This window comes from Oryctolagus cuniculus, chromosome 8 (genome assembly GCF_051225735.1).
Source record: "Oryctolagus cuniculus isolate XC-2025 breed Fujian yellow rabbit chromosome 8, ASM5122573v1, whole genome shotgun sequence".
NCBI classification, from domain to species: domain Eukaryota; kingdom Metazoa; phylum Chordata; class Mammalia; order Lagomorpha; family Leporidae; genus Oryctolagus; species Oryctolagus cuniculus.
Genome location: NC_142874.1, coordinates 52,187,641 through 52,213,944, shown reverse-complemented (window position 1 = coordinate 52,213,944; position 26,304 = coordinate 52,187,641). Strand labels below are relative to the sequence as shown.

The 26,304-nt window shown below is 38.7% G+C and overlaps 1 protein-coding gene and 2 non-coding genes across 3 annotated transcripts in view; 2 read left to right on the top strand and 1 right to left on the bottom strand.

Moving 5' to 3' along the window:
• INPP4B (inositol polyphosphate-4-phosphatase type II B) overlaps nt 1–26,304 on the bottom strand; it is a 1,031,775-nt gene that overhangs the window by 109,087 nt on the left and 896,384 nt on the right. The window lies entirely within an intron of this gene.
• LOC127483387 (U6 spliceosomal RNA) lies at nt 1,768–1,871 on the top strand. The gene has a single exon (XR_007909560.3). It is a non-coding gene; the product is annotated as a U6 spliceosomal RNA (small nuclear RNA).
• Nucleotides 6,231–6,368, top strand: LOC149125015 (U4 spliceosomal RNA). The gene has a single exon (XR_016212621.1). It is a non-coding gene; the product is annotated as a U4 spliceosomal RNA (small nuclear RNA).

Genomic DNA, 26,304 nt, shown 5'->3' with positions numbered 1-26,304 from the left:
TGTTTTTTAGTCTCATTGAAGTTCTTTTCTTGCATTCTCTTTTACAATATTGATTTGTAATTCTAATATTTTCTGTAGTAGTGTGCCTTGATTCGTTGCTTATGATTCTTGATAATCCTTTTATAGATTTTTGCACTGTGTTTGCCATAAAGCATACTAAAACTTATGGATATAAAATTATTATGAAATAATAATTTAACACTGGTAATAAAGATGTGGATAAACACAGCAAAGAAACAAAGAGATAAGACAAAGAAGATAGAGATAAGACAGAGATAAGAAACATTAAAAAAGAACTCTATATTTGTGCTCCATTTCTCTCCACATTTTGAATATTTTACCACTTTCTTGTTACTGTCTCTTAACATTTTGATGTAATTATTGTTTTTAATCTTTACACTAATACGATATGAGTCATTTATATACTATGTTTATAATATCAGAGCATTCCAAATATATCTGTAGAGTTATTATCAGTAAGTTTTCTAACTTCTGATATTTTCTTCTTACTCATTAGCATCTCTTTCTTTCAGTTGGAATAACACCCTGTAACATTTCTTATAATGCAGGTTTTGTGCTCATAAATTCTCTTAGCTTTTCTTTGTTGGTGAGCATCTTTATCACTTGTTTATATTGGAATGATAGCTTTTCTGGGTGCACTATTCTTGGCTGATGATTTTTATTTTCCTGTCAGTGTTCTTAATGTCCCTCTCAGTCTGTAAAGTTTCTGCTGATAAGTCTGCAGTCAGACAAATTAAGACTCTGTTATATGCTTCTTTTCTCTTGCAGTATTGGGAATCATTTACTTTTAGCCTTGGGGAACTTGATAATAACATATATTTGGGTATACCTGGTTAAATTGACCTTGACTAATGGCTTCTAGCTTTCTCGTACATGGATAGTGATATCTTTCTCTAGATTTGGCAAGCTTTTTGCTATTATATCTTTGAATATGCTTTCTACTCTTTTGGTAATCTAAAATCCTTCTCGAATCCCAGTAACTTGGATATTTTCTCCTTTCATGCTGTCTAAATTTCCCATATTCTTTCTTCATTTATCTTGAGGTTTTTTTGTCCTCCAAATGCTCACTTTCAAGTAAACTGTCTTCAATCTCATTGATTCTTTCTTTTCTTTGATCTATTCTGCTTTTTATATCTTCCATTGCATTTTAAATTTTGCTTAGTCTACTTTTTGGTTGAAGCATTTATTTATTTTAATTACTTCTATCTGTCAATTTCTCTGTTTGGGTATTAAATCATTTATCTGAGTTCTTTTGCAGTTCACTGAGATTTCTTAATATAGTTATTTTGAAGTCTTCATCTGAGAATTTGAAATTTTCAATTCCTAGATGGTTGGCTCTCTCTATATATTTTATCCATTGAGCTCATGGTTCTCTGTAAGTTTTTGACACTTGTTGCACAGTGTAGGATTATAGTAATCTGTATTTGTTTGTGAATGCCCTTCCAGAAATTCTGGGCAACCTATTTATTTCCTCTTTGACTATGGAGATTTCTACTATTTCTACACTAGATAGTACCCATAAGTCAAAATTTGCCCCAGGTCCATTGTTGATACATTTTTCCTTTTCATTTGTATATAATCTGCAGTTGGTGTGTTATTCAGAATATAGTGGGAAATAACCTAAAAAGGGTAAAGCATCTCTCAGCCTTTTCCTACAGCATAGAACCAGACACCTAGTTTTGTGATCATCATTGACACAATGCTAGATCACACTCAAGCTAACAAGGCATCAAAAACAATACAGCGATTGCTTTGGCAGAATGTATACTAAAATTGGAACAATACAGAGAAGATTAGCATGGCCTCTGCTCAAGGGTGACATGAAAATTTCTGAAGACTTCTATATTTTTGTCTACAGTAAAAATTATAACACATTAAAGAAAGAAATAGAAGATGACACAAAATAATAGAAAATCTGTCCATTTATGGACTAGAATTAATATCATCAATATGTCCATACCATTTACAGATTCAATGTCATCCCCCCAAAATTACCAATGACATTTTTCTCAGATCTAGAAACACAATGCTAAAATTCATATGGAAACACAAGAGACTTTGAATAAAGGTCTTGAATAAAGCAATCTTATACAATATAAACAAAGCCAGAGACATCACAATACCAGATTTCAGGATATACTACAGGACATTTATAATCAAAATAGCCTGGTACTGGCACAAAAATAGAAATATATAGACTAATAGAACAGAATAGAAATCCCAGAAATCCATCAACACATCTGTAACCAACTAAACTTTGACAAAGAATCAATCCCTGTATAAAGGACAGTTTTCTCTACAAATGCTGCTTGAAAAATTGGATCTATGCATGCATAAATATGAGACAAGAACCCTACCTTACACCTTAAAAAAGAAATCAGTTCAAATTAGATCAAGGATCTAAATCTATGAACTGGTACCATCAAATTACTAGAGGAAAACATTAGGGAAACTCTAAAACTTCTTGGAAAAGATCCCAGAAATACAGGTAATCAAAGCCAAAATAAACAAATGGAATTGCATCAAGATAAGAAGTTTCTGCACTGTGAAGAAAAAAAATTCAACAAATTCAACAAAGCAAAGAGGTAACTGACAGTGGGAGAAAATATTTGCAAACTATGGAACTGATTAATATGAAAAAATATATAACAAGCTCAAAAACTTCAACAACAGCAAAACAATCCAGTTAAGAAATGGGCAAATGACTTGAACAGGCATTTTTCAAAAGATGAAATTTAAATGGCCAACAGATGCATGGAAAAATGCTCAAGATCACTAACCATTAGGGAAACACAAATCAAAATCACAATGAGGTTTCACCTCAACCCAGTTAGAGTGGCTCTCACACAGAAATCAGAAAGTAGTAAATGCTAGTGTGGATTTGAGGGAAAAGGTGCCCTAATCCACTGTTGGTGGGAATGTACACTGGTGCAGCCACTGTGAAATAGAGTATGGAGATACATTAGATTGTGAATATAGACCTACCATATGATCCAGTCATCCTATTCCTAGGAATTTACCCAAAGTAGAATAAATCAGCATATGAAAGAGTTATCTGTAACCCCATGTTCATTGCAGCACAATTCATAATAGCTATCATAGGGAATCAAACCAAATGCCCATCCATCAATGAATGGAGAAACAAAATGTGATATATATTTAATATGGAGTACTAATCATCCATAAAAAAGAATGAAATCCTATCTTTTGCAATGAAATGGTTGCTACTGAAATCCACTATACTTAATGAAATAAGCCAAAAAGAAAAATACCATATGTTTTCTCTGATCTGTGGTAGTTAATAGAGTGCAAAAAACATAATTGATATTTTGAGATTTGAGTATTGTTTCTAGCCCTTGTCTCTACTGTTGAGGAACAGTGTTTTTTTTTCTTCTTACTGTTTGCTGAATTATTTACTTAGTGGAGGGTTAAGCTTATGATTATTAAAAAATACATGAAACTATGTCATTGTAAAAACTGAAAGAATAAGACAGGAAGGAAGAGGGAGGTTTGGAGCATGGGTGGGAGGGAGGCTAAAGTGGGAAGTATCACTATGTTCCTGAATCTGTATATATGAAATACATGGAATTTGTTTACTATATTTAAATAAAAAATTTTAAAACTAAAATAATTAAATATAAATTTAAGAAAATATTTAAAAAACACAAAAAAGTGCAGCCTGGGAATAGGCCCTATATATTACAGGGATTCATTTTCTTTAGGCACCTGAAGTATTAATAGTTTTCATCAATAAAAAATCTGGACTTTGTCAAATGCCTTTTTCTGTGTTGATAGATATGATATGTGACTTTTGTCTTTCAGTGTGTTGGTATGGTTTGGATAATGGCTTGAGTGTCCCTCAAAGGTCTATGATAAAAAAAACGTGGTTACCAGGGTGTTGCTATTGGGAGTTCAGAGGGACCTTTCAGATGTGAGGTCTAGTAGGTGGTCCTAAGGTCTTAGAGTCTTGTACTCTTTAGGGATTGTGGGACTTTAGTCGTCTGACTTCCTTCTTGACAATGTGTGCTCTTCCAAACATACACACACATACTCCCACCACTATGTGCTGCCATCCACCACCCTCACCAGTGCCCATACCAATGGAATCACCCTAGCTTTGACTTTGAACCCCCAAAATTGTGAGCTACAGAAACCCTTTCTTTTTATAATTTTGGCTGCTGTCGCTCCCCCTCTTCGTGGAGGAACGACACAGAACCCTGCACTGCTCTTTTGTCTGCTCGGCCCTTCCCAGGTTTGCTGCTGGTTCTTCCTGGGTTGGCTACCATCCCTTCCACCTCCATGGAAGGGCGGTGCCCCCTGCCACTTTCCCCACTTCCACGGGGGAGCGGCACACCGCTGGCCGGCTCTCTCGGGGGCTGCTCAGATGTTCCTCAGGTGTTCCCCTTAGATGTTCCTGGTGCATGTTGTCTCTCTCCTCCTTTATAGTCCTCTTCCACCAATCCCAACTCTGCTACCCACACGCCGAGTACGCTGCTCTCCTCCAATCAGGAGCAGGATCAGCTCCTGCAGGTTACTGGTCGAACTGGAGGCAGCTGTGTGAAAGTTGTTTACTCCTCTCCCAGCGCCATATTGTGGGAGAGCAGATGCATAGAATAAGTCTTAATTCCAGTAACTTAGTCTAGTCTGAGTTGCTCCCCACAGGCTGCTTCAAGTATTTTAATATAATGATTAAAAATTGACCAGTGCATCTATTAATGTAATGTGTCACACTGATTTGTGTACATTAAATGATCTTGTCTGCTAATGGTAAATCTTACTTGATCAGGATATGTAATCTTTTTAATGTGTTGCTGAATCCGATTTGTTAATATCCCATTGGGATTTTCGCAACAGTGTTTATCAAATATGTATTGGACTATAGTTTGCTTTGCTTGTATTGACTTTGGGTTACATAACAAGTGAGCTGTACTCATAAAATATGCTAGGAAGTATTTGTTATAGAGCTGTATTTTTAAAAGAGTTCAAGAAATACTGGTATTAATTTTTCTTTGAAAGTTTGGTAGAATTTAGATGTAAAGCCACATGACCTTGGTTTTTCTTTGTTAGGAATTTTACTGCTTCAATCTCTGTTATTGATCTGCTCTGGCTTCCTATTTCTTCTAATTCAACCCTTGTAGGTTTCATTTTTCTATGAATTCGTCCACTTCCTAAAATTATCAAATTTGTTAGCATATGATTGTTTTGTCTTTTTTTTATTTTGACAGGTAGAGTTACAGACAGTGACAGAGAGAGAGAGAGACAGAAAGGTCTTCCTTCCGTTGGTTCACCCCCCGCAGATGGCTGCTATGGCCGGAGCTATGCAGATCCAAAGCCAGGGGCCAGGTGCTTCCTCTTGGTCTCCCATGCAGGTGCAGGAGCCCAAGCCTTGGGCCATCCTCTACTGCCTTCCCAGGCCACCGCAGAGAGCTGGACTGGAAGAGGAGCAACCGGGACAAGAACCCTGCACCCATATGGGATGCCGGCATCACAGGTGAAGGATTAAGCAAGTGAGCCATGGCGCTGGTCCCTAGCATATGTTCATAATTATTTCTTAATTTCTATTTCTGAGGTGTCTAGCTAAGAAATTGTTGGTTTTCAAAAGTCTTTTTATAAATAAATTCTTAGTTTTATTAACTTTTTAAATGTTTTTTTTTTTCTGTTCTCTATTTTTGTTCTGATCATTATTATTCCCTCTTCTTGCTAACATTGGTCTAATCTGTTCTTTTCTAATTAGGTATAATATTAGGATATTTATTCTGGAGTTTTCTTCTTTATAGAGGTAGGCATGAATGCTCTATATACTTACCTCTTATAACTGCTTTTCCTGTATCCCATAGATATGGGTGTGTAACGTTTCTCTTGACATTTTTCTTAATACAAAGATATTTTTAAATCTTTTTATTTTGTGACCCATTGGTTGTGGAGGAATATGCTGTTTAATTTTCAAATATTTGTCAGTTTTTCAAAATTCCTAGTTATGATTTCTAATTTCATATCACTGTGGTCAGATACAATATTTGATAAGTTTTTGATATCAAATTTGTTAAAGCTTATTTTGTGGCCTACCATACTGTGCTGTTATTGGATGAAAAGTTCTGTTTATATTTGTTCAGTTCATTTTGTCTAAAATGTAACTCATTCAGTTCTCCCTTAGTTTTTTGTCATTAATTTGTCCATTGTTGAAAGCAGAATGTTGAAGTCTCCTACTAAGCTTTGAGCAGGGGCATTATCATAGCCACTGAAATTTATCTGACTCATGATTACTGCTAATTGAAATCCTCTACTACTATTGTATTCATATCAATGTTCCCGTCATATCCATTAATATTTATATAAGTTGCTCTGCTATTGGGTACATATACATTTACAGTTGCTATTTCCTCTTAATGAATTGAGTGTTCATTAGTAAATAATGAATTTCTTTTTTTTGACAGGCAGAGTTAGACAGTGAGAGAGAGACAGAGAGAAAGGTCTTCCTTCCTTTGGTTCACCCCACAAATGGCCGCTACGGCCGGCGCACTGTGCTGATCCGAAGCCAGGAGCCAGGAGCTTCCTACTTGTCTCCCATGTGGGTGCAGGGCCCAAACACTTGGGCCATTCTCCACTGCCTTCCTGGGCCACAGCAGAGAGCTGGACTGGAAGAAGGGCAACCGGGACAGAACCAGCACCCTAACTGGGACTAGAAGCCATGGTGCTGGCACCGCAGGCAGAGGATTAGCCTACTGAGCCGCGGCCCTGGCCAATAATGAACTTCTTTTAGTGACTTTTTTGACATGGAATATATTTGATAATATATAATCACCTCTATTTTCTCTTGATTGCCATTTTTATGGAATCTTTCCTATTAGTCTTTCACTTTCAGTATGTTTATGTCCTTAAGGATAAAGTAGGTCTCCTCTAGGCAGAAAACAGTTGGAGCTTATTATTTTTTTTAAATCCATTCAGCCTCTCGACGTCTTCTGATTAGAGGACTGATTCTATTTTACATTCAAAGTAATTGTTGATAGGTAAAGATTTAATGTTGTTATTCTGATAATTATTTATTTTTTTTTGCAGATACTTTGTTTTTTCACTGTTATTTATTTTCTGATTTGGTGATTTTCCAAAGTGTTTCATAACTTTGTTTCTCATTATTGATTTTATGTCTACAAGATTTCTTTTTCTTTGTGGTTACCATGAGGTTTACATAAAATATTTATAGTTACAGTAGACAGTTTTATACTGATAACTTCGATCTCATACAAACACTCTAGACTTTAAAATGTATCTTTTCATTTAATGTGTTTTTAATAACCTATAACAGTTGTTATTAATTTTTATTGCTCTGATTCTAACATTCCTACTAGAGATAATAATATTTATAGAGCACCATAAGAGTACTGGAGTATTCTTGATTTGATTACATATATTACATTTATCAGTGAATTTTACACTTTCACATATGTTTTCATGTTAGCAATTGGTTTCTGCTTGAACAATTCCCTAAACTTTTTTTTTTTTTTGACAGGCAGAGTGGACAGTGAGAGAGAGACAGAGAGAAAGGTCTTCCTCTACTGTTGGTTCACCCTCCAATGGCTGCCATGGCCGGCGTGCTGCGGCCAGCGCACAGCGTTGATCCGAAGCTGGGAGCCAGGTGCTTCTCCTGGTCTCCCATGGGGTGCAGGGCCCAAGCACTTGGGCCATCCTCCACCACACTCTCGGGCCACAGCAAAGAGCTGGCCTGGAAGAGGGGCAACCAGGACAGAATCTGGCGCCCTGACCGGGACTAGAACCCGGTGTGCCGGCGCCGCAAGGTGGAGGATTAGCCTAGTGAGCCGCGGCGCTGGCCTTACAACTTTTCTTATAACAACCTTATAGTGATGAGGTTCCTTATATTTCGTTTGTGTTGGAAATACTATTTCTTCTTCATTTTTCAAGTGCAGCATTGCTGGGTATAGTATTCTTAAATGGTAATTTTTACTTTAATTTCAGATTTTAAAGCATATCATATTATTCTCTCTTGGCCTTAAAATTTTTGCTAAAAAATTTAGATAGACTAATAGAAATTCCCTTGTATGTAGCTGTCTTGATACTTTTACAATTGTCTCTTTAAGTTCTAACAGTTTCATTATAATATGCTTATATCTTGCTTGGAGTGAAACTCTTTGGTTTGAATCTGTTTAAAGCTCTTTGAGCTTCCTGAATTTGAACACTGATTTCTCTTCTAAGACATAGGAAACATTCAGCAATTATTTAGTTAACTAAACTTTCTGTCCTTGTCTTTGTCTCTTCTCCTGGAAATCCCACAATGCAGTATTTGTTCACCTAATGGTATCCCATAATTCTTGTAGGCTGCCTTCACTGTTTTTCACTCTTTTTGCTCTCTAAAGACCTCTCTTCTAGTTCAGAGGTTCTTTGTTCTGCTTCATCTAGTCTACTACTGAGCTTCTTCACCACTTTATTGTACATAAAAAAAAGCATTGATCAAATCCTTCAGCTCTAGGATTTCTGTTTGGATATTCCTTTAAAACCGTATCTATTGATTTTCATTCAGATAATGCATTCTTCTCTGGATTTGTTGAATTTTTTTTTGTACTGTCTTGTAGCTCACTGAGTTTTATTAAGATCAGTATTTTTAATTCTGTTCCAGGGAATTTACAAATTTCCTTTACTTTGGGATCAGTTACTGGAGAATTATTGTATTCCTTTGTGTGTCATGCTTTATTGCCATTTTATTTTCTTATGCCCCTGTATTGATGTATACACACCTGATGAAACAATATTCTTTTATACCTTACAGAATAGGTTTCAGAGGGAAAGACTGCATCTGCTAAGTCTTAGTGCTCCAGTTAGGAACATAGACATGGTGTCTGGTTCCAAGTAAATTCTGTGTCATAGTTTCCTTGTAGCTCCTTCAGTTGCAAGAAATGACAATGATGACAGTGGATGCTTCCTTGATCTAGGATACAGGAATTTGTAAAGCAGTAGTGACACCATAGGTTTTAGGTGCTTCAGAAATAGGGACATTTAATGTCTTCCTATTCTCCCTGCAATGTGGAGTCTTTGCTTAGAAGAATCCTTCTTGGTATTGGGTCTGGCATGCCAACAAGCAGCTGGTGCAATGCTGGATTCGAGGCACAGGGGCTCAGTGTGGCTTTGGGGTCAGGATCCTGGATCCAGGATCCAGAGATCCTATTGCAATCCGTGGATCTTAAAGGTCAGGTTCATTCTGAGGGAGGATTAGAAGTAGACTGACCGCACAGTGAAAGTCTATGACTCTGTATCTGGAACACAGAGGGCTGATGGTAGCTGTGACTGTAACTTGAGGTAAGACAGAGCAATATCGCAGCTGTGGGGAGGGAGAAGAGCTCTGGAGGTTTGGGCCACAGGATCAGGGTACAGGTACAATTCATAAACCAGACCAAGAGGGCACAGTGCCAACTCAGGCCCTGAAAGATAAGGCTTGCAAAGTGATGACTCTGGACTCTGGGATGAGGAGGCATAGTAATATCCCAGTGGCAGGAAGAATAATGGAATGGCAGACATAGCTGCTGCTTGAGCTCTTGGGGACAGGGAAGAGCAGAGCAATGACCCCTTTCCCTAGTGAGCAGCTCAGACTCTTAGGGCTAGTTCTGTTGCAAGAAAACAGGGTTCTACAGTTGTTTGGCCTGCAAGTTGAAGTGTCTCAGATTAGCCACTGCTCTGTTCCTCGTGGATACACATTACTTCAACACTAGGATGCATGATGGCTGGGCTTGATCAAAACACCAATTCCCTGGTAGGTGATGTGCTGATCACCTTAAGTACAGGGAGGACCATGACTGCTCTGGAGTTCCCAGGAGGCAGTGCACCCTGAGCAACAGTGCAGTAATGACTGGGATAGTTGGATAAAGCAAATATGAACTCACCAAATAACTACGGAGGGTAAATATAGTACATGGGGGCCGGCGCCGCGGCTCACTAGGCTAATCCTCCGCCTTTGGCACCGGCACACGGGTTCTAGTCCCGGTTGGGGCACCAGATTCTGTCCCGGTTGCCCCTCTTCCAGGCCAGCTCTCTGCTGTGGCCAGGGAGTGCAGTGGAGGATGGCCCAAGTGCTTGGGCCCTGTACCCGCATGGAGACCAGGAGAAGCACTTGGCTCCTGGCTTCGGATCAGCACAGTGCGCTGGCCGCAGTGGCCATTGGAGGGTGAACCAACGGTAAAGGAAGACCTTTCTCTCTGTCTCTCTCTCTCTCTCACTGTCCATTCTGCCTGTCAAAAAAAAAAAAAATATAGTACATGGGTTTGTATTTCTTCTTTTTAAAAGTGACTCCTCAAGTCTTCTGACTACTGATTTAGTTATCTCCTCTTTTTTTTCCGGATGCTTTGTAGAAGTTAGATTTTCTGATTATAAGAACTTTTATAAGTATTGCAAACAGCTTTTCTTACACAGGGATTCCTTCTAATGGTGTCGTTTTCTAAACAGAGTTCATAATTTTAAAATAATCCCAATTTATCAATATTTTGTTCTGTGAAGATGCTTTTGTGTTAAAAGAGAAGTTCTTTGTATTAGTACAAATCATTTTATCAATGTTTTCCTTAATGGTTGCGGTACTGTATCCTAATTATCTTTACCCATGGATGGTTACAATGATTATCTTTATATGGAAGCTTTAATGCTTTATTTATATGTAGATTCTAAATTTTCCTGGAATTGATTCTCTAAAAACATTTAAAAATTATTTAAGACACAGGATATAGTGGGGGAGGGAGGTAGGGCAGAAAGGGATGAATAGAGAGAGGTAACCATCCACACTGCCAGATCAAAGCCAGGAACCTGGAACTCAATCCAAGTCTTCCATTTGGGTGACAGAGACCCAAACACTTAAGCCATCACCACTGTCTCCTAGGGTGTGCATTAGAGGAAGCTAGAATCAGGATTAGAGCTGGGATTCAACCCAGACATTTCACTACGGGATGTGGGCATCCCCACCCACGTCTTAATCACCAGACCAAACACTTGACTTTGATTTTTTTTGAAATGTGGGGTAAGACAAAGGTTAACTCATGGATACCCAATTTCTTAGTTGGGTGTGGATACCTAGTTAATGAATATGCTTTCTTTTCTTTTCTTTTCTTTTTTTTTTTTTTTTTTTTACAGGCGCTGGTCTGAAGCCAGGAGCCAGGTGCTTCTCCTGGTCTCCAATGCGGGTGCAGGGCCCAAGCACTTGGGCCATCCTCCACTGCATTCCCTGGGCCACAGCAGAGCTGGACAGGAAGAGGAGTGACCAGGACAGAATCTGGCGCCCCGACTGGGAAGAGAACCTGGTGTGCCGGCGCTGCAGGCGGAGGATTAGCCTAGTGAGCCGCGGTGCCCGCCCCATGTTTATATTAAGTCTATGTGAACACAGATTTTCTTTTCCCTTGCATAAATAACTGTGCTTGAGATGGCTCAGTTATATGGTTAATATGTGTTTAACACTATAAGAAACTGTTGAACTCCTTTCCAGTGTGGCTGAACCATTTTGTGCTCACATCAGCAGCAATATATGAGAGTTCCAGCTGCTCCACATCCTCATGCTGTTATCTTCTGTGATGTTTTCTTTCAAAGATTTATTTATTTTTAAAGGCAGAGTTACAGAGAAAAAGTGAGTCACACATACAAGCACACACATAGAGATGGAGAGAGGGAAGGAGGGAGGGAAAGGGAGAAGGAGGAAGGAAGAGAGAGAAAGAGAAAGAGAAAGAGAGAGAGAGAGAGAGAGAAAGAGAATTTTCCATCCACTTATTAACTCCCAAAATGGCCTGAATGGCTGGGGCTGTGCTTGGCAGAAGCCAGGAGCCAGGAGCTTCATCCAAGTCTTCCATGTATGTGCAGCGGACATCTTCTGCTGCTTTCCCAGGTGCATCAGCAGGGAGCTGGGTCAGAAGTGGAGAAGCTGGGACTTGAACCTGCACCTATATCAGATGCCTGCTTTGCAGGTAGCATTTAACCCACTGTCCCAAAATATGGGCCTCTCTTGTGGTTTTAATTTGCATTTCTGAACATCACTTTATGTGTTTATTGGCCAACTGTATACCTCCTTCAGAAGTCTATTCAAAGCTTTTCTTCACTATTTGCAACTGAGTGAGTTTCTTATTGTTGGACAACTAAATTACTTATATTTCTATATCCACATCTTTTGTCAGACCTGTGATTTGCACATATTTTCCTCCAGTTTGTTGCTAGGTATGCCCTTCCCTATACAAGGTTTTATGGGAAGCAAATGTTTCCATTTTTATAAAGTTAAATTTATCAGTTATTTCATTATTATGCTTTATATGTTCAATATTATATCAAAGGATTCAATGTAAGAAAGTTTCTCCTATATTTTTGTTATAGAAGTTTTATAATATCATATTTTATATTTACATTATGAGTAAAATGTTGCATAAGGTTTGAAGTACTGATTAAATTTTACTGTTTTTTTTAATATGAACATGTTATTGTTCCAGCACCATTTGTTGAAAAATCTTTTCTTAGACTTACATTTATGCTTTCACAATGGGACTCTTCATTTCATTTACATTTATTAGTATTAGAAATATAAAAATACAATTATTGTTTGTATATTTTTGTCTTACAACCTTCTTAAACACATGCATTACTTCTAGTTGTTATGTAGATTACACTGGATTTTCTACATAGTTAATGATTTTTTTCTAAAAATATAGTTTTATACCTTCTTTTTAATTAATGTGCCTTTTATGCATCTTTCGTCCCTTATTGATCTGGCTAGAACCTTCAATACAAGTCAAGCGAAAATTTGAAAGTAGGTGTCTTATCTTATTCTTTCACTTGGGAGAAAGAAGTCAGTATTTGCCATCAGGGAAATGTGGACTTTGCATAAAATGCCTTTTATCAGTTGAATAATTTCCCCCACTAGTCCTAGCATTCTTATTATACCTCAAATTTTAGACTCAGAGCAATCTTTTTTGCAGCTGTGCAGATGGTTATATAGTTTTCCTTTTCCAATTATTATGATGAACTATGTTTGATTTTTGACTATTAAACCATAATATTCTTATTAACAGTAATGCATGTATTGAGTTTGATTTACAAAACTGTTTAAAATTTTTATTCTTTCCACAAATAATGACGACAGTTTTCTCTCTTTGTAATATTTTCTTATTTGATATCAGGATAAGACATGCCTTGTGACAGAGCTGGTTAATATCCCCTCCTATTCAATTTTCTCTTTATGTTGGTAAATGTCAGCATAATAAGGACTCTAGTAGCTAAAGTATGCATGCTCACTGCCTGTTCTACTTTCACCAATCAATTAAGTCACTGAGGAAATGGCAAGTTGTGTAATGTGTCAGGAGAGACCGCAAATATTATCCTACAGGATGTTCCTCACTTAACATAAACAAAGGTGAAAGAACAGTTATCATTATATTTTCTTTTCCTCTCTGAAAAAACAAAACTAAATTCAAGTCCATACTTTATTACATGAATAAGCCAGGGACCTCTGAAATAAAACCATATTTCAATAGTGAATGCTTCAGAGGATCCTTGAATTTAAGTGAATTAAGGGGCAGCCATAGAGTGACTTGTGCTTTCTTCATTTCATATATTGGGAAATGAAGAAAAATATGTGGGGAGCAATCCGGACTGGACTAAGTTACTGAAATTAAGACTTATTCTATGCATCTGCTCTCCCACAACATGGCGTTGGGAGAGAAGTAAACAGCTTCCGCACAGCTGCCTCCAGTTCAACTAATAAACTGTAGGACTTGCTCCTGATTGGAGAGCAGCGTACTCGGCGTGTGGGCAGTCGAGTTGGGATTGGCGGAGGAGGACTATAAAGGAGGAGAGAGACGGCATGCACCAGGAACATCTATGGGGAACATCTAAGGGAACCTGTGCAGCCCCCGAGAAAGCCGGCCGGCGGTGTGCCGCTCCCCTGCGGAAGTGGGGAATGCGGCCAGGGGGAACTGCCCTTCCACGGAGGTGGAAGGGATAGTAGCCAACCCGGGAAGAACCAGCAGCAAACCCGGGGAGGGCCGAGCAGACGAAAGAACAGTGCAGGGTCTTGTGTTGCTCCTCCACGAAGAGGGGGAGCGACATAATGGTGCCGTGACTCGGATAGGAAACCTAGGACGGATAGCAAACTTAGGAGGGAAGAAACGGGAAGAAACGGGAAGAATTGGGAAAATATCGGAGAGAGAGACTAGCAAACAGCCTAGGGAAAAGCCGGACGAAAAAGGAGCCGGAAGAAGCTATTGAAAGCCTAGGCATAGACTCGGATTCGGACTACGGGGGGAAGCTGGGAGAAATCTCTAAGGTCGAAAGCGAAAGTGAAAGCTAGAACAAACAGACTCGGACGCGGACTGTGGGGAGAGGCCAGGAGAAATGAGGGAGGAATATCGTTGGAGGAAAGCTTGGGGAAACATACCGGGTAGAGAAAAATGTTAGGGAAATTGAAGCCGCGGGGGGCAGGCCGAGGCGGAAACGGAAGCCACTTTGGGGTTCTCAAGTTAGCCCGGGAATAGGGGGCGAAAAGTTGAAACCAGAAGCTGAGACGCAAGCCAGATTGGGATCCGTCTGATTAGCCCGGGGAGCAAAGGACGGGAAGCCAAACCGTGGGGCGGAGACGTACGCTGGGTTGAATTCGCCAGGCTAGCCCGGGGAACTTAGATTGAATGCTAGTGGCGGACACGTAAGCTACGCTGTGTTACTCGCGGAAGCCGCCGCGTGCAGAGAGAGCACGGGGCGTGAGTAGATAGGGAACGGGGCTCGCGAGGCTGTGGTTCAGACGCGAAAGGGTTAAGCGTGGAGACCGCGGAGCGCGCGAAGCCGAGCCGCGCAAAGCCGGGAAGCTGCGCAGATGAGAGAGGCGCGCGGGCTGAAGCGGCGCAGAGCCGGGAACCACCCGCCGGCGGGGCGAGGTGCCGGAAAGCTGCGGGGATAAGAGAAACAGAAGTTTAGAAGTAAAGTGAGAAAAATAGGAATGCTGGAAGATAGAAGTAAAATGGGAGAAATAGGAATGCCCGGAGATAGAGAAATAGAGAAATAAAAAGGCCTCCCTACAACACTGCAATGTGAGAGCTTGGATTCGGTCTGCCTAATCAAGTGAGGCGATGAGCACCTGCGGGCAGCTAGCAGCTTATGCGCCGCAGGTCACCGAAGACAGGCACGAATTAACATCAGTAAGGCTTCCCCACAATACAACAATATTAAGCTTGGATTCGGTCTGCCTGATTTAAGGCGGTAAGCGCCAGCAAGCAGCTCGACCAGAGTATGAGCTGCAGGTCACCGAAGATAGGCACGAACCAACACTAATAAGTCTCCCCCACAAAAAGGCAATGAGAAGGCTTGGATTCGGTTTGCCTGATAGGTTTTGTAAGCCCCTGCGGGCAGAGCAGAGCATGCGCTGCAGGGCACCGAACACAGGCACGCATCAGCGCCTAAAAACCTCCTCACAATGGCGAAGAGAGGACCCGGATTCGGTTTTCCTGATTGATAGGACTTGTAAGAGCCTGTGGCAACTCTAGCAAGTAGAGCAGAGTGTGTGCCGCGGGACACCGAAGACAGGCGCGTATCAACGCCAAAAAATAAAAAGAAAGGGGGATCTGTGGGGAGCAATCCGGACTGGACTAAGTTACTGAAATTAAGACTTATTCTATGCATCTGCTCTCCCACAACATGGCGTTGGGAGAGAAGTAAACAGCTTCCGCACAGCTGCCTCCAGTTCAACTAATAAACTGTAGGACTTGCTCCTGATTGGAGAGCAGCGTACTCGGCGTGTGGGCAGCCAAGTTGGGATTGGCGGAGGAGGACTATAAAGGAGGAGAGAGACGGCATGCACCAGGAACATCTATGGGGAACATCTAAGGGAACCTGTGCAGCCCCCGAGAAAGCCGGCCGGCGGTGTGCCGCTCCCCTGCGGAAGTGGGGAATGCGGCCAGGGGGAACTGCCCTTCCACGGAGGTGGAAGGGATAGTAGCCAACCCGGGAAGAACCAGCAGCAAACCCGGGGAGGGCCGAGCAGACGAAAGAACAGCGCAGGGTCTTGTGTTGCTCCTCCACGAAGAGGGGGAGCGACAAAATATGAGCTAATTCATTCATAGTTAATGGCAAAACAAGACACCATCAGAACTCTCGCCTCTCATTATAGTTTCATAGTTTTTTTCCTAGTTCCATATTTGTTTCCCAGTGAAATTATTTTTCATTTGTACCTTATTTGTGGCTTTAGAATCTATCTCTTAAAAAATGAAATCTTGTCTTTTGCAACAAAATGGATGCAAATGAAAACCATTATACATAGTGAAATAAGCCAGTCCCAAAAAGACAAATACTGAATGTCCTCCCTAATCTGTGGTAACTAATAGACTACCTAAAAGGTAATCTATAGGAGTGAAATTGACAATTTGAGATGTGATGATTTTGAATAGCCCTATCTTGATTGTTGAGGAACAGTTTTTTTTTTTCTTTCTTATGCCATTCATTGACTCTTTACTTAGTGTTAAATTTATGTGTATAAAGTTAATTGAAAATAGATCTCTGTAAAAAAAAAAATAATGGGAATAGGAGAAGGAGATGAAGAAGGTTAGGAATGCCAATGGGAGGGAGGGTGGGGTGAGAAGAATCCCTATGTTCCTAAATTTATATATATGAAATGCATGAAGTTGTATACCTTAAATAAAAGGTTTCTAGGTAAAAAGATAAAACGCAGTATCATAGTACAGAAATCCTTATCAATAGCAGATTGTTTTTACTATAACCTAACATCTTCATATTAGAGCTCCCAAGGGCTTGGTCTCAGGATTTTCTCTTAGTGCACATCCCCCAGATGAAGCAAATGGCTGTTTTCCCCATATCTTTTCCTTGTGGGAATTATTCTTTCTCAATGCCACATGATATGGTAGAGTTGTCATTCAAATTCCCTCATTTTACCTGCTATAGTGGTGGAAAGGTGATCCAGGCTAGGACCAAGTCTACCCTGAGGACACAATGACTGATCAAGGTCCTTTTGGAGACTGATGTGATTATTCATTGATAAAATATCGCTTTTTCTCTTGTGAGACATAAGCTGAAAGTACTGTCTAAGCCTGAACGTGGCAGGGCCTTGCTTTAAAAAGGACAGAAAACAGAAACTACAGTCAAAAACATGACAGTGTGTGTGTGTGTATATGTGTACATGTATTATCATACATTACATGTTATTATACATAATCATAGATTCTATCACATATATACACAAAACTGTATGAGAAATAGAATATACAATCATATATGTATAGATACACATATTCAAATGATAGAGACACAGAGAGAAACACAGTCATACAGGAATCACTTAACATCAGGCAGCAGATATGCCTACAACTCATTCCCTACTCTTTCAGTTCACACATTAAGAAATTGCCTTATTTCCAAACAGTAAACTTTATTTTGTCACTTTCAACAAGTACTAATCACTATTTTAAGTCTTTTTATTCATTCACATGTGCTGAGGGCTTATATTATTACATTCCCACTTTAGACTCTCCTCTGAACCCCAACTTCATATCTATGAATATTTGACTTTCTGCTGGGATTAAATGATTCAGAGACAGCTGAACCTACTGTGTCCAGAGCCAAACAACTGGTTTCTACCTAAAAGTTATTTCCTGCTTCATGCTTCTGCATCTAAGTACATTACCAGCACCACTGAGTTGTTCCAGTCAGAAAGCCGAAACTCACCTTAATTACCTGCTTCCTCTCACTTCCCCACCCCACTGCAATCCGTCAACTAGACCTGCTGTTTTCACTCTCCAAGTTAATCAATAAATCTACTGCCTCAATTTCAGCCCAGGCCAATGCTCTCCCTTGCAGTACTAAATGTCCTTCTAGCTGCCTCACCACTTTCAGTCCTTATTCCCTTTAATTTTTATCTGCACAACACCTAAAAGATTTTTTTAAATATATAAACTAGGTCACTTTGGTTGCTTGTGTGGAACATTGTACTCACTTCCAATTGCACATAATTTAAATGCTTGACTCCTTTTCATGGTCCAAAAGACTTTAGATAACTTTAATTCTCTCTCTCCTGGCTCCATTTATCCCACTAAAAGCCCTCTTCACTGCTCCCCTGTTTCTCTCTCACTTCTTCCTTTGGCAGGATACTTCTCTTCCTTTTAGCTCAGTCTAAATTACATCTTCACAGAAAGATCAGTTCTGGCCTCCTATCCGAAACAAGTAAGCCTCAAACTCTCAGGTCATTTAATTAATGCTATATAAGATAGTTAACAATTATTTGTCATTTAGTTAGCTTTCTTTTCATCTTCTTCCCTCACTAGTTGGACTCTAAGTTCAAGAATGGAAGAAACTATATCTCTTGTCTACCACTAAATTTCTGTTGGATTACTCATGCCTAACACAATGTCAAGTACACACATTCAAAAGCATATATGAATGAATTAAAAAAATCCATGAAGGACAGATAGATGGGTGAACTATGCAGGATATGCTATAAAAGAACAGAACAAAGGAGTCCACTAAAGGAGTGAAGTCAGAAGACTGCTTTGGAAGAAGAGTCATGTGAGTTTGAACTCGGGCGATAACTTTGAAAATAGTGGGAAGAATAGCTTCAAATAAAATCTGGAAGAATAAGATTTTGAGTGTGTGGAGCGGTTGGAGGAAGTGGTATATAAAGTTTATGCACTATGTACACAGATTCCTACTCTGGATGTTTTTGAAACACAACTTCAGGGTATAGAAAATAAGTCAATAGGGAACTGAGGGCAAATTGTAGACTTCATTAGATATCAATTTCATTTAGTTTTAATAATTATATGGGTAATGAAGAATGCATATAAAGGAAATTACATTAGCAGTGGAAGGAGGAGGTAACAGTGACAAGGTGATGTGTTGGTAAAATTTGCAATCAAAATCTAAGACTCAAAGCTAATTCAAACTTAAATGACTAAGTCCCATTAATGTAGACAGCAAAACTATACAGGAGGCACTGTGTATGAATCAGAAGGAGGACAAGCAATGCCTGAATAAATTAAAACATATGATTCAGAAATACCTAGAGAACATTTAGAAAGACGGTGCTAAAACCTGGCTGAAAAATAAAAGGATAATCATCAGTGATTGTCAATAGAAATGTATTCAGTATATACTATAGACTGAGCATATCAGTCAAGGTTCACTTCAGGAAATAGATTTCACTCGGCTCATTTTTAGTGGAAAATCATTTAGTACATTTAATACAGGAAATTATATGTTTACACAATCACTGGGAACACTTGAGGACCTTTAGGGAGTTCCTGTCGTCAACTACCTCTCAAAGTTGTCAGGTACTGCTGCTGCCACACAGATGTCAAGAATATGTGTTTCTGTACTACCCACAACTACAGAAGTCAAAGACACTCCAACTAGCAAGAGAGTTGAAAAACGATGTGAGTCCAACTCCTGCTTACCTCTACTCCAGCTGCAATGTGTCTGTCTCCTCATACTGGTGTAGGAAGTACAAATTGCCCCCAGTTCCTTTCTGACTTCTTCCTGCCTTGCAAATATGGTTCAGGTGAATCTCACTGGCAAAGCCTATATAAAATCCTGAACTTTGGTGGTAAGCATGCCAGGGAATATGTAGTGCCAAGGCTCCCAATGCTTACATTTCAGGTGGCACTGCAGGAGCACTTAACACAAGAATGGATATAGCCAACAAGCATTGCCTGAAGCATCGCAAATACACATTGTCTCACTTTCCACCAAAAAAGAAGTCATATCATTACCTTTGTGTTTTTATATATATATATAAAATCTATGTATATAGTCAATATAGACATATATGTATATATACAATAGACATATGTATATATACACATACATACGCATGTATATATGTATATATAGATACATGTATACACACACACATTATATGTATGAATGTGAAGACAGAGAAACATTAAGTAACTCGACATAGATCTACATCTAAACAGTAGGGGAAACAACATTTGTTTTCAGGCATTTTGACTCAAACACCCAGGTGCCCATGTACTTTAACCCTGAGCAGGAGTTTTCTTAGAAATAATAACCCTAAGGAACAGCACACCAACTGAGCACAGAATAGAGGCTAGACTTCCGGGCGATTCCTGCATAGAGTAGAGAGTATCATTATGTTTTTAAACTGTATATATGAAGTACATGAAATTTGTTCAACTTGTATAAATAAAAAAAGTTCTTTGAAAAATACAAAACAGCTGGAGGAAGCAGAAGAAACAGCTGAAACTACTCAAGAATGTGAGCAGTATGCACCACACTCAGAGTCAACGGAGCTGGGTTTTCACAAAGAGTAGGCAAAAGGCATCACACCCGGGGAATCATCATGTTAGGAGTTGAAAGTTGAAGTTGAGGGTAACAGATTACCACTACTTCATTCAAGCAACCCTTCTGGTTTCACGTCAGGTGGCATTTTGCTATCATTCACTACACATTGTTTAACATGGGGCTACCTCCAGTATTGCTCCTGCTCAGACATAGAAAAGTACATTAGTAGGAACATGTACTGATGATGGTATTGCAGAAGAGGAGTTTTTCCTGCTGCAACATTAGAAATGTTTTTGAAGTTTTCCAGATGGTAAAATTTTGTTCTTTATATCCCAAGAAGGGGCCTCATTTGGTTAATTCTTTTGCAACAAAGATCTAATTAAAACCCTTTGGCATTTAACTACTACTACTAACTGCTATGATGCATTACAAATGAACAGATATAGACAGCCAATAAGGAAAAGTTATATTGTGTATTTAAATGACTCAATCTATAATCCTGAGAACAACAATAAATGATTTGCTCAGTGTTGAAGAATGGACACCTGGTTATTGAGTCTTGATTAAACTTGTGGCTGATTTTGCCTCCACAGAATAACTGCCATGAAAAATGCATTCTCCTAGTAAAAATAAGACTGACCTAGTATCAGTGTAAAATTTGGTAAATGATGTGGTCCAACAGAAAATTAACCTGTTTTCAGAAAAATTATTTGGGTCATTCTTCTGCTATTTTAATTAATTTTGAAACATTGCTACACCAATGAAAATAAAAAAAAATGATAAGAGGGAGAAAAAAAGCGAAACATAAAAAATAAAATATTTATTTAAACAAAAATATACACACAGTGTACAATGAATATGGTTTACATAGAACAATAAAACAAAAATGATATTCTTAAATGCAAATATAAAAAGAGCTAGTCTACTTGCATCTCATTTCCTAGGAATACATATTATTGGTTCATCTAGAATAAATGAGAAAAACAAATGCTAAATTTCATGATGAGTACCACAAGAATCTGAGAGTAAGATGTTAAATTAAATAGAACAATAAAATATCCAGAAAAGAAAAATATGTGTACAAAAGAATGCGTGCAGTGAAATGAGAATGTCTACAGTTACACACATATGTAGTAGTACATCATTTGAAAAAGTTCTGAACATGAAATATTTTTAAATGTTGAGGGTAGTATCAAAGCACTACAGGAATTATACAGATAATATAGCAATCTTGGCAAAATTTGTATCAGTAATGCCAATTAGTGAATAAAATACACAAAGTGATCATCAAGGATGTGCTGTGAGATCCTGCCCATTAGTAACCTAGGAGTGATTGGAAACACTGTAAGTGTACAATATGCTATGCACATGGAAGGGCTACATCTTTTCCCTAAATAGTTCTTTATGTTTTCCTCTTTGTATTAAGTATTCTTTTTTTTTTTATTTTTAAAGGAAGACCTTTTTTTTTTTTTTTTTTTTGACAGGCAGAGTGGACAGTGAGAGAGAGAGACAGAGAGAAAGGTCTTCCTTTTGCCATTGGTTCACCCTCCAATGGCCGCTGCGGCCGGCGCACCGTGCTGATCCGATGGCTGGAGCCAGGTACTTATCCTGGTCTCCCATGGGGTGCAGGGTCCAAGTACTTGGGCCATCCTCCACTGCACTCCCGGGCCACAGCAGAGAGCTGGCCTGGGAGAGGGGCAACCGGGACAGAATCCGGCGCCCCGACCGGGACTAGAACCCGGTGTCCCAGCGCCGCCAGGCGGAGGATTAACCTAGTGAGCTACGGCACCGGCCTGTATTAAGTATTCTTTAACTTGATATTCACTCTCTCCTGGTACTATCATTAAATTAGAACTTTTCTGTTTTAATTAAAGAACTCAATCTCATGATGGTTGACTGTATGTACATTTTGGGAGTTTACATTAGCTGACATTTTTGCTATCTCCTTTTATTAATAGCCAAACATGATTTATTTCTTTTAAATCAGAAATGTTTTAGACTATCTCTTATTTTCCTAGGAATAAAATTCATAGTGATTAATGTGTACCATGACAAAGAAAGAAAATTTGCATATTTCTACATTTTAACTCAACATGTAGTTTGCTTGCAATATTTTATCTAAGACTTTTTTTTTTTTTTTTTTTTTTTTGCTAAAGGTGCCATCTCTTTGATGCAAAGTTCTAAATTCAAACTGCCAAGGAAACAAAAAATATAACATATTGAGGCTTTATAAAGCTCAGAAGAAACACAAATAAGGGGGTGGTGAGCAAAGCATACTCAGATTGAGGCATGGCTAAATTATTGTAAATTCACACTAAAATTGGCAACCAACTACACAACCCTCAACAAATCATTCTTTTTCAGGAGTGCCTAATTTGGAAAGTCTCCAGCCATTAGAGATGATTTATGTTCAATATGTTTGCTTCCGTCCATAAATGCTGATCATACGGTGTCTCCGTTTTTTAGATCTTTGATAAGATTTAATTTTTTTCCTAAAAGATCACAAAAGATACCCTGCATATTGAAATAAAATGACATACAATCCTGCTTGGAAATTTAACACCTAAAACATCTGTGCTGATTTAACATACTGCCAGAGTTTAATTTGTTTAATCTAACAGTTTGGGTATGAGTTGAGCTATATTTATTAGGATCTTGGTATGGTAATATGCTACTGTTTTTGATATTTTTACCAAATACCAAAATTATGAGTTCAAACACTGAAACACACTTCAGTGGTGATCTGATTAGGTTACCATCTCCTGGAGTTTATCCCTGAGTCTTTGCTTACACTGAAGCTGCAGTATGAAGACTTCCTAGCAGAACATCAAGAGATAAGTTTCCAAATCCATCCCTACAATTTAGTAATATAATTATAAATAAAATAACATAAAGTATGACCTATAGCCTAATGGGAGTCTTTGAAGAGAGTAAAAGTTGAAAAAATTATAGCTATCTGAAGATGACTAATTTTATTTAATACATTTTAATAATGTTGTATTGCTTCCAATAATGTTATTTTCTGGCGAAGTGATGGCATTCAATTTTGTGCTGATAAATGTTTTTCAATTGACCTTCTAGAAATTAAATCTTGATTTGCAGTGTGTGCCTGTTTCTGCGGTGTCCACCTTCCCAGTGTGGCTAATTTCAAGCTAGCAGTGTGATGCTCTGAACAGTCAGGAAGAGGTGCTTAGTAGCACCCTATTATAAATGATTTCCACAGAAATCTAAAACACCTCAAAAGCACAGAGAATTAAGAAAACCTAGTCAAGTAAGTAGGATGTTATAAGTTTTGATTATTACCTTTGTTTTTAATAAAATGTTCTCAATTGCATTTCATAATTCCATATATTGGAGTGGTTAAACAAACAGACTAAAAAAAAATCTTGAAATTTAATGATTAACTTTCATGAATCAGCAAAAGTCGGTTCAAGAACACCATTCCTATCATCTTTCTTGTGACGGTATTAACCTATTCTTGGGGAGTGGCTTGGTTTGCTTAGTAAGAAAAGCATTACTGGCTTCAGTGAGTTTTTCCCCTTTCCACTCTGAGTCTTTCTGTAAAATGTCATACCTCAGGGGAAGAGGAAGTATCCTCCATCCAACTGCTAGTTTATAAAGCACCACTGTTTCTTTTATATATGTATATATATTTAAATTTATTTGATAGGTAGAGTTACAGACAGTGAGAGAGAGAGAGATACAGAGAGAAAGGTCTTCCTTCCGTTGGTTCACTCTCCAGTGGCCACCACGGCTGGAGCTACACCGATCCGAAGCCAGGAGCCAGGTGCTTCTTCCTGGTCTCCCATGCAGGTGCAGGGGCCCAAGCACTTGGGCTACCTTCCAGTGCCCTCCCGGGCCACAGCAGAGAGCTGGACTGGAAGAGGAGCAATCAGGACTAGAACCCAGCGCCCATATGGGATGCCGGCGCCACAGGTGGAGGATTAACCAAATGAGCCACTGAGCCGGGCCCACATCACTGTTTCTTAGAAGGGTTAGTTATATAAAGTGAGGGTGGAGCTGAGTGATGTGGAATAGTGTCCTAACCAGGTGTTAGTCATTTTTTTTTCTTATTTTTATTTTTTGCCAGGCAGAGTTAGACAGTGAGAGAGAGAGACAGAGAGAAAGGTCTTCCTTTTTCCGTTGCTTCACTCTCCTAATGGCCGCTACAGCCGGCGCTGTGCTGATCCGAAGCCAGGAGCTGGGTACTTCTCCCGTTTCCCATGTGGGTGCAGGGACCCAAGCACTTGGGCCATCCTCCACTGCACTTCTGGGCAGAGAGCTGGACTGGAAGAGGAGCAACCGGGACTAGTACTCGGTGCCCCAACCAGGACTAGAACCAGGGTGCCGGCGCCTCAGGCAGAGGATTAGCCAAGTGAGCCACAGCGGTGCTGGCCATGGTGTTAGTCATTTTAATGAAATTTATTGCCTGGATCAAATGGATGCTCTGACACATTGGCTTATGAGACTGACCAAATTATTTCCATCAGTGGGTGGTTTTCACAGAGTGTAGACAAAACTCAGTGCAATACAAGAAAAACAAACAGCCACATGAGAAGTAAATAAATGGGTGCCTCTAAGAATGAATGTGTTTCAGTCAAATATTTCAAACACTTGTGGTTGACTGTTCTGGGCAATATTTGCAGATGGCAGATCTTTTGTCATTGGTTCAACTATAATCAGAATTCCACCTTTTCTTATATTTAAATATATTTTCCTTGGGTTCCAGGAATAATTCAAAGCTGATATCTACCTTTGAATATATTAGAGAGGAATTTTATGAGAAAAATGGAATAAGAAAAAAGGAATATTTATGAGAAAAAATGTTTGGAAATGTCATTTTCTTGGTTCATTTTTTTTTTGCTCAATATGATCTCCTAAACTAAGCTGGGTATCTTTAAAATGAAAATGCAGATAGCAAGTGCAACTGCTGCTATCTCTAACATGGAGACTTAAGTTTTTGTCTTTGTTTAACATTGCTCTTTGATTTAGAATGTCTAAATAACTTAAGAAATACAGAAGTAGTTGTGCAAAGGGTACTTAGGTTATCTCTCAGTAAATTAGCAATATTTTATATGAAACATCAATTCTCTTGGTGAAATCCAGTTTTAGAAATATGCAAAATTATAGGCTTTTATAATGAAATGCCCAAGACTATGCTAATAATGAAAATGCATATGGATTTGCATTACAATGAGCTTTACCTTTTCAGATTTCTATTTTGCTATTTATTTAAAAGGAAAAAAGTCTCTGAAATGGCTCTAAAATTAGAAAACCCTATTGTTGTCTATATAGTTAAAATATTTTCTCCACATTTGCCTCAAGAGATTTCATTTTTTAAAATATAAACAAAAATTATTGTTTGAGAGCATTTACAGAATGCTAAGTCACATAAGGTCTCTTGGCACTCAGACCACCAATTGACACACTAACTGAGGCTTAATAGCTATTCAGGAAGACCTCTGTTATCCCAATCTTTTTTTAAATTCAATATGATAATGGAAATAAGCACAAGTCCAACAATTTCAAGTGAAATTGAAAAAAATCATAGATTATATTTAATCACTAAAATGGAGAAAGAAGCATAACAGGGAGCATCCAGATAATTTTGTTCATGAATAGATTCAGAGTACACAGCACCTTTTCATTGTAAAGGCAGTGGTCTGACTATTGCCTCAATAATGCCCATAGGTCATTAGATATAATGATAAATTGAGAATTCTAGTATGAAAAGCCCTAAAAGCTTAGTTAAAATTTGTAATGATTCAAAAGACTCAACAAGGGACTAGAGATCCGTTTGCAATCCTTATTTCAAGAGGTATCTTTAAAAAAGAGATACCACTTCAGCTACACAAAGTACTATCAACCATCCACTGAATGTGGTCACAGCTAACAGAAGTCTACAGAATAAACTTCTAGCATTTCCAAGGGTGATTTATGCTCTGTATATCACACACCACTGATGACAAAGGAAAAATAAATTCTTAACATTTGAAGAAAATGGGTTTTGTACTGTAAACT